Source organism: Homalodisca vitripennis, chromosome 4, assembly GCF_021130785.1.
Source record: "Homalodisca vitripennis isolate AUS2020 chromosome 4, UT_GWSS_2.1, whole genome shotgun sequence".
NCBI classification, from domain to species: domain Eukaryota; kingdom Metazoa; phylum Arthropoda; class Insecta; order Hemiptera; family Cicadellidae; genus Homalodisca; species Homalodisca vitripennis.
Window position 1 is genome coordinate 30,856,529 of NC_060210.1, and position 10,225 is coordinate 30,866,753.

General features: G+C 30.7%; 1 long non-coding RNA gene across 1 annotated transcript; it reads left to right on the forward strand.

The window, feature by feature from the left end:
* Positions 1-340: 340 nt before the first annotated feature.
* On the forward strand, positions 341-8,480 carry LOC124361423. Its single transcript, XR_006922302.1, has 3 exons — positions 341-527; positions 4,685-4,894; positions 7,635-8,480. It is a non-coding gene; the product is annotated as an uncharacterized LOC124361423 (long non-coding RNA).
* The last annotated feature ends 1,745 nt before the right edge of the window (positions 8,481-10,225 follow it).

Sequence of the window (10,225 nt, forward strand, 5' to 3'; positions counted from 1 at the left end):
ATAGAAAGAAGTTGAGATCAAAATGTATGTTTAACATACTCGCCACGGTCGTTGAGAAAACTTGTTTTCTACAGTGGACATTTTTATAGGGGTCAATATTACTCATTTTATATATATTTATAATATAGTTATACACGTAACATATATACGTGTGCTACGAAGAAGCCACAATGAGGGAGACATGCTGTTATATGGTTATTACAGAAGTAATTTCATGCAGCTGCCCATCAATAGTGCACTAACTAACGGTGAATGCTATAGGAAATTAGTGCCGCTGAATAGACAGTTACTGCATGATTTCAGCTCATCAAGATAGTTATGGTGATGACTGTACCTTGGGTCGGTTACATTATTGAAACAGAGTGAAAGCGATGAAGAGATTTCTAATTTTAGAATGTAAAGTCAAATGTCCATAAAAGTTATATTTTTACAAGAATATTAAAGAGATTTTTTGCTAAATGTTTAACAAAAAATGAAATTACTCTTCAGTATTGAAATCAGAGAAGAAAAAACTTACATATAGCAAGGTTAGTCAGTCCATGCATGTCCGATGTAAATTTTCTTTACAATTAGGTCACAAACAGTGCAGCAGTAGAACAATTGACAGCCTACAAATTAGTTTGTCTGTATGTAGGCCTATTTACTTACTCTGTTCACACTATAAACACAATAATCTAACAAATATATTTCAATGCAACGTTTTTGTGCGCAGAAATCCTAACAAGCATTCTAAACTTTTAAGTTTAAGAGATTTATTTGAGAAAACTTATTTTGTAGTGTCCGAATATTTTCATAAATTGTGAATAAATATGTTAAACAATGCTGCAAACTTATAAAATTAGTCCATGTACCATGCAACCACGTTATTAATTTATGTTCTTATTTTCCTACCTGAAATTTTGTGGAATAGATTATACGGTGTTTTTTTTTACACTATGTCAATAAATACAAATATTTTTAATAATTTTAAACACTATCTCTAATCATTTCTTGACTCTTAAAAAAGTAAAATAATTATATGATACTTCATTCGCCTCAAAAACAATTATTCATTACTGAACATTTAATAAAATCAAAACTTATAAAATTAACTTCAAAAACCAGTAGGTGTGATCGTTAGTAGGAAAAGGAATTATATTTGTGATGTGATTATTTAAACAGAACACACAACACGAAGTCAAACTATCTTTCTCACTAGGTTCATACAAAGAGTAACGAAAACTAATATTACAAATAGAAACAAGATTAATATCAACACGAAGCCAAATTATCATTGTCACTGGGTTCATAAAAAGAGTACCGTAAATTAATATTACAAAAAGTAAACACAGAGAGTTCAGCTCCTGTCTTGTAACCAAGTTACTACAGCGACCCTGTACTGGAGCAAGCCCAATTGAATAAATGAAAACAGCCTGAGGATAAAATGTCATTACGGTAGAGTATACAGTCCTAATGCAAGGAGTTGTTGGAGGTTAGCTAAACTCATACAGGCGTATATTGTACAATATTTCCACAAAATTTAGTGATCCGCATAAACTTAAATAAACCCCCTAAAGGTTTAAACATTCGGCACGCAAGGAATAACTTCAGTCTGTCTGTCAATCTGTCTGTAAATTGATAAACGTGTTATTGTCGCATTAATTTCCATTCCCAACACGTTTTCTACAGCCATATCTATTATAATTAAATAATAAAATTAAATGGCATGATTCACAGAGAGAGAGAGAGAGAGAGAGAGAGAGAGAGAGCCAAATTATCTGCGTACAATATTTCCACAAAATGTAATAATTCGCAAAACATTAAAGAAACTCCCTATGGGTTTAAATATGTTGTATTTCGATTCATTCATCAGTGATACTATTCTGCATTTTAACATTGTTGCCTCAAAACATTTTACAGAAGAGTATTATAGTAATGTTTCATTACAAAGTATCTTTAAACATTACCATTCCTAAGTATAATTTTTTGGGTTAGGTCAGTTTCAAACTCTTTCATGATATCAATGTACAAATGCAAAATACATCATGAAAGAGTTTTCATTATGGTTGTTTGGCTGAATTAGGAGGGCAAACAGTATTCAACTTATATAATAATATTCTACGGACACATTTCTACAATCTTTGACATAAAAACGTGTGGGCATCACTTTTATTTTGTGTTGTTACGTTTTAAATTTTTAATTTCAAGACCATGACTCAATATTTAATACTGAAAGATATAAAATATATAGTTTTACTGACAATGTCCACCGCTATAGCAGTAGTCCTTTGCATCAAGATCTAAGGAGTGAAGTACGACACAACCCCCACCCCCCATGCGGGGGGTTGTGCGGGAGAGACGGGCAGAATAAGGCATAAAAGGGGATCGGCTTCTCCTTTTTTAGAAAAAAAGTAATAAAGATTAAGAGCTCTTAATTTTACCTGGAACAGGGAATATATTTTACAGTTAATCTTTGGATACCCTCACTCTTCTGACCGAAATGCTAAATATAAAGGTAACAGTATTATTATTTTATGGACTTAGAAACAATTAACAAGAAAAACAACTTACTTAAACTGTAGGAGAAGGGATAGAAATTTCACTAGATTATATTAAGGTTTTTAGATGGATACTTTATTATATTAGCAGCAAATAAACTATGGAATTTTAAATGTCTTTTAAACTTTTGGTTGTGCTTCATTCTATCCTATTTTTGGATAGCTTATAGTTTTATTCATAAATAACGACTTCAACAGATTCATTTTTAAATATCTATCGGTTACTGGGAATAAAACCTCAAACAAATCTCATCGTTCAACAAAAGAATATGTAACTTAATGCAGTAAACACGGCCTATTGGTCACATAAGATGTCATTCCCAAAACGATTCATCTCGCTTTACATAATAATGACGGTCCTGTGACTCAGTTACTGAATCCATTCATATAACCTATATTTGATACATAACGTATATTGGTCACATTTTTGTAACGTATTTTCTATGTTTTAATAATGGTTCCTGTTCTTATAATGATTTCAAATTTGTATGCCAAAGTGGTTTAAAAACAGGTCCGTTGTAAACAGTTTTATTAATTTAAAATAAAAGTTTGATTTTCATCATCTGATACAGGTTACAGAACTTCTTTTCAGTCACTAGCACTACATGAGCAAATCAAATGACATGATTCACACATACGTATACACACACACACACACACACACACACACACACACACACACACACACACACACACACACACACACACACACACACACATATATATATATATATATATATATATATATATATATGCCAAATTACTTGCGTACCAGATGCCCAAAAAATGTGAATAATTAAGATGTAAATATAATTCAGATCTATGATCTATGGTTACTGGTGTCACTAATATCTAATGTACATACAGATAGAGAAGTTTATGAATTCTATATGTAATATACATAACTTTTTTGTATCACTGTTTATGAAACTTAAACTAACTAACCGTTAAACGACTTTAATTAATAAGGACACAACACATACAAAATGTTGAAAAATCCATTTTTCCCTACCTCCATTTTTTTTTAGTTATTTGTTATTACTATTAATTTATTATTATTTTGAGATTTCTTTATTGCTTGTAATCACTTTATTTAACGCTTCTTACTGTTAATACTTATTTTATTTCTATCTTTTTTAATACAGTATATTAACTAATTTGTCCTTAATCGCGGTTTAAAATTTATTGATTCATATCTATTTCTGCTTGCTTGCACTGCTCATTAGTACCAAATTGTTCATTTGTTATTTATTTATGTTTCATTGTTCATAAATTATTTATCATTGTTATTTATTATAATGTTTAAAAGTTGTGTTTTTTTTCTCTTTTGTTTGTTGATATTCTAGGTTTTGTTTTATTTCTTCATTGTTGATCATTGTCAGCTCTTTCATATTTTATTGCCTTGTTGTCTGTTAGTCATCATGTTGTTTTTCATAGTTTATTATTGTTACCTCTATTGTTTGCTAATTCATTTGGTCTTTTACATCTTACATGTATTAATTCATCTTAGGTTGTTTTGTATCTATTATCATACTACATTACTTTGTTAATATTACTGTTTTGTGTTGCAGCTTATCTATATTAGCCATTGTAACTTTGTACTATATTTTGTTAAAATGGGTTGTCCGTAAATAAATAAACCTCAAACTGAAACAAAACTTGTATTGGATTCTCATAATCATCTTTAAAACCCATCATGTAGGTTTTAAATTTAGGTTTAATGAAAGGCTACTGCACTGCATCAAAACTCGTTTAGTCCTATACCGGTCAAAGTTTTAGTTCTTAACTTTCTTATTATGCCATAATTTTGTAGATTACAACATTGATTTGCTTTCAGTATGTTCAGTATGTAATACTACCTGAATGAACTCTCTAATACAGATGACTTGCACAATCTCACTATTAATTTTGATTACTATTATATTTAGTAATTATTATAAAAAATTTACCCACTAAATGTTCAACCAGTTAATTAGGGCAAAAATAGAAAACGAAAAGAACTAAAGCTTAAAAAGCAGGACCTATGTTTGTAATGTAGCTTAGGGCGAAATTGTACTTATATCAAACATATATTATATAATAAATACGGTTTAGTATATAATATACATTTTTCAACGCACTAAGTATGTTGTACTTTTCTCTTTTAGGTACAGTACTTTCCATTGTCACTAGCATGTGAACGTCGCTCATCAGAGGAATATCAGTGTGCGATTCAGTTTCAAGATGTCAGAAGTTTCTACCATAAGATATATTCAACACCTGATAGTTTCGAACAAAAGTCTTTATACTTCACTACATCACAGTAGAAACTACTAAGCGTAATCCCACGAGTACAGGATAATTCCACTCAAAAGAAGGTAGTGACTACTAAATATTGCGTGCCAAAACATTAACATGCCCTGATTTCTCAGATATCACTATTAATGTTCCTGTTTTTAAGAATATATTCATAAAAACACTTAGCATATCTACAGATAGGATTCAACTTCTAGCTGGATATGATTCTTCAGAAGTTAGAGAAGGTAACAAGAAAGCTGAATGATAAATTGTAAAAAGAACAAGTTTATAATGTTTCATTGAATCTCTACCATTAATACTATTGTACTACTCATTCATACTACTGTATTGTGGGGGAAGCCAAGTCAGTGGGCAGCACCTTTTTAGTGAACTTATCATTAAGGTACTTAGGTACATTAAGGTACTACTAAGTGAGCTCTTTCAAATGAGGTATCACTCGACCCATGCTTCAATTTAAGATTTCCATGTTTTCCTCTGTGGGCCGTCCCCCCATGGTTGGCATGTCATGGTAATAGCAAGGAAAAATAGTTTACATAGCCATTTGACACTGTGCAAAGTTTATAGATGTTATCTCCTATGGTTTTTAAAATATTAAGCCGTACCCATACTTTTCAAACACCCTGTATATGCCAAATTACTTGCGTACCAGATGCCCAAATAATGTGAATAATTAAGATGTAAATATAATTCAGATCTATGATCTATAAGCTACTGTTTACCTGGTGTCACTAATATCTAATGTACATACAGAAAGAGAGGTTTATGAATTCTATATGTAATCTACATAACTTTTTTGTATCACTGTTTATGAAACTAAAACTAACTAACCTAATAAATTTATCTATTAATCATTATTATAAACATTTCCATGGATCTTAATTCGGTTTTAAGTCCAATATTAATATCATGTCTTATTAGAGAGGAAGTGATATTATACCACTAGTATAAAGTTAGAGACCTGCTGATGAATTTAAAATTAAGTGTATAATGTCAATAATAAACACTACTTCTATTTGCAATGTACTTTTGTAGCTCCACTAAAATTTATCTCTGGTTTCAGGCATGCCTCCGGAAGTGCCTTTAGAATGTAATGTTGCCTTAGTGGAGATTTCTAGGTCGTATACGGGGTAGAATACGTTGGAAATACTCTTCAATTGTTTTTCTTATAGCAAAAACGACTGTCTTTTTTGTCTAAAATTTTCTACTCCCCGTCATTTATATCTATTATTACATTATCACTGGACATGTTCAAATATCTATATGTTCCGTTCGTTCTTAAATTCAATATATCTGTAGATACCGGTAAAATGTGCCTATAACTTAGCATTTAGATGGGAGTTTATAAAGATAATTACATTCTTATTGGCTCTATGTGTACAAATGTGCTACCCTCAATCGCAATGATTGGTCACACAAATTTCATTGTAACACGATTTCTGCGGTTTCATCCAATCATGGTTGGCCTATTGAATAGTTGCAATTGAGTATTCCAGATACAAAAGTCGTTATGTCCAAAAATTTAGTTTTGGGCACCATTTTATGAATTAATTCAATGGAAACACTATAATAAATTCAGGTGTTGTAAAATTCCGTTAAACGACTTTAATTTATAAGGACACAACACATACAAAATGTTGAAAAATCCATTTTTCCCTACCTCCATTTTTTTTTTTAGTTAATTGTTATTACTATTAATTTATTATTATTTTTAGATTTCTTTCTTGCTTGTAATCACTTTATTTAACGCTTCTTACTGTTAATACTTATTTTATTTCTATCTTTTTTAATACAGTATATTAACTAATTTGTCCTTAATCGCGGTTTAAAATTTATTGATTCATATCTATTTCTGCTTGCTTGCACTGCTCATTAGTACCAAATTGTTCATTTGTTATTTATTTATGTTTCATTGTTCATAAATTATTTATCATTGTTATTTATTATAATGTTTAAAAGTTGTGTTTTTTTTCTCTTTTGTTTGTTGATATTCTAGGTTTTGTTTTATTTCTTCATTGTTGATCATTGTTAGCTCTTTCATATTTTATTGCCTTGTTGTCTGTTAGTCATCATGTTGTTTTTCATAGTTTATTATTGTTACCTCTATTGTTTGCTAATTCATTTGGTCTTTTACATCTTACATGTATTAATTCATCTTAGGTTGTTTTGTATCTATTATCATACTACATTACTTTGTTAATATTACTGTTTTGTGTTGCAGCTTATCTATATTAGCCATTGTAACTTTGTACTATATTTTGTTAAAATGGGTTGTCCGTAAATAAATAAACCTCAAACTGAAACAAAACTTGTATTGGATTCTCATAATCATCTTTAAAACCCATCATGTAGGTTTTAAATTTAGTTTTAATGAAAGGCTACTGTACTGCATCAAAACTCGTTTAGTCCTATACGGGTCAAAGTTTTAGTTCTTAACTTTCTTATTATGCCATAATTTTGTAGATTACAACATTGATTTGCTTTCAGTATGTTCAGTATGTAATACTACCTGAATGAACTCTCTAATACAGATGACTTGCACAATCTCACTATTAATTTTGATTACTATTATATTTAGTAATTATTATAAAAAATTTACCCACTAAATTTTCAACCAGTTAATTAGGGCAAAAATAGAAAACGAAAAGAACTAAAGCTTAAAAAGCAGGTTAAGACCTTTGTTTGTAATGTAGCTTAGGGCGAAATTGTACTTATATCAAACATATATTATATAATAAATACGGTTTAGTATATAATATACATTTTTCAACGCACTAAGTATGTTGTACTTTTCTCTTTTAGGTACAGTACTTTCCATTGTCACTAGCATGTGAACGTCGCTCATCAGAGGAATATCAGTGTGCGATTCAGTTTCAAGATGTCAGATGTTTCTACCATAAGATATATTCAACACCTGATAGTTTCGAACAAAAGTCTTTATACTTCACTACATCACAGTAGAAACTACTAAGCGTAATCCCACGAGTACAGGATAATTCCACTCAAAAGAAGGTAGTGACTACTAAATATTGCGTGCCAAAACATTAACATGCCCTGATTGCTCAGATATCACTATTAATGTTTCTGTTTTTAAGAATATATTCATAAAAACACTTAGCATATCAACAGATAGGATTCAACTTCTAGCTGGATATGCTTCTCCAGAAGTTAGAGAAGGTAACAAGAAAGCTGAATGATAAATTGTAAAAAGAACAAGTTTATAATGTTTCATTGAATCTCTACCATTAATACTATTGTACTACTTATTCATACTACTGTATTGTGGGAGAAGCCAAGTCAGTGGGCAGCACCTTTTTAGTGAACTTAGCATTAAGGTACTGTGAGAGAAGTATGAAGAAACATGTGACCTCATAATAATGTAATATTGGAGTCTGTTTTTGACACAGATTACAACATTGGATTCGGATCTCTATCTGCAGACTTCTGCTCCACATATCTTTCTCTAAAGTAGGTTATAAAAATTACTAGAGAACCAAATGAAAATTTGATGAAAAAACGGGTGACATAGTACAAAACGCCACACAAGTTCAACTGTAATTTTTTATTGTAACTACTTTTTAACATCATTAATTCATTGTTAGTTAAATGTTTTTTGTGTAAAATATTTAAAAGGTTTGTAAAATAAAGTTTTAAAATAACAACTTTTACTGTACTTATTAAATAAAACACGTCCTCTAATCTATTTAACCTCATTTTTACAAAAAAGTAAGTAAAGATGACAGTATATATGTAGAATAAAAACCTATTATGTCCAAGACTGATGAAAAAACTTTAAGTTCCCAAAAGAGCTGCAAATATTTTTACGTCCAAATGTTTTTTTTTTTCAGTAAACTATCAATATCGGGTTTTTGCCATCAATAACCTAATCAAAGTATATTTTTAAATAAAAATAATAATCTTAGAGTTTTTAAATAAACTATTTTTAGCCCTTTCTGACATTTTTTGTTTATATGGGCATAACGAGTTTCGAAACTGGGCTACTTAATTGTTCGATATTAATTTTAGATGTAATAATACACTCTTTTTAAAACAAAATCCGATCTATTTCTTTAATATATGGGTAGTACGTAATTCGCCTTTATTTATTAGTTTGTCCTGATAACCATCAATTGAGTTCTTTGCTTTAAATTTTTTATTTATTAGGGGTGTTTTAAAATAATAACAGGATTTGGGAAATTTCCTATCGTTATATGTTGCAAAATAGAAAATAAAAATACATACATTTTCAAAATGGTTGAAATTTGGGTAATTAATGACCACAATTAGCATTAAAGTTTTCAAATTCTTGATCACAAAAATGTTTAGTGTGTTTATATTTTGTTTTCTAATTTTTCCCCAATTGCTGCGATTTCTTTTGTTTCCTAAACAATCTTTACTTAAATATTGGTAGCAAAAGTGGTATTACTTCACATAAGGTCGACTTGGAATCAATGAAGAAGACATGGAAATACAACAAAGGATAAATGCAGCACACAGAATTTTATCAGCATGCCACAAGCTATTAAGCTCTCGACTACTATCACACAAAACCAAACTCCGTATTTATAAAACCATTATAAGACCAGTTCTGTTATATGGCTGGGTGTTAAGTAAAAAAACAGAAAAACGTTTGATAGTATCTGAGAACAAATTATTGAGAAAAATCTATGGGCCAACCCTTGAAGATGGAGAGTGGAGGATAAAACATAATGTAGAGTTGAGGCAACTATATATGGACCCAGACACAGTGGCCGAGGTGAGAAGTAGGAGAATGAGATGGGCTGGCCATTTACTAAGGAAGGAGGACAACTCCTTAGTCAAGAACGTCCTTGTAATCAATCCGGAGGGCAGAAGACCACCAGGAAGGCCCAAGTTGAGATGGCGAGACCAGATCAGAAGAGACATAAGAAAACTGGGAAGAAGAGGCAATGGATAGAGAGATCTGGAGGCAGTGTGTTGGCGAGGCAAAGTACCACCTTGGGTACCAAGAGCCACGGCAGTAAGTAAGTAAGTAAGGTCGACTTATTGTTTGCTATCCTTAATTGTTATATGAATTGAGGTTTGTCCTATCTCAAAATGTATTCAGTAATATAGTCGATTTACTGTCTCACACGATCAATAACAATAATAAAGGTGTCAGTACAGATTATTCCCTACAGTACTATATCGTTTTTACAATAAACTTTTTCCTGAATAAAACAGAGCTTAGACGACCTCAGAGGAAACTTTCAAACCGAACTTCAACCCAGAATTAACACGTAAGTATAAAAATGGAAATCTTTAATCCAATGATGACAAAATGTGATCACGAACACCACAACTGTATAGAATTCGGTCATACTTTCTCGATAATCCATACTGATCCCTTTGTACGTGTACACTCATATCGGAAT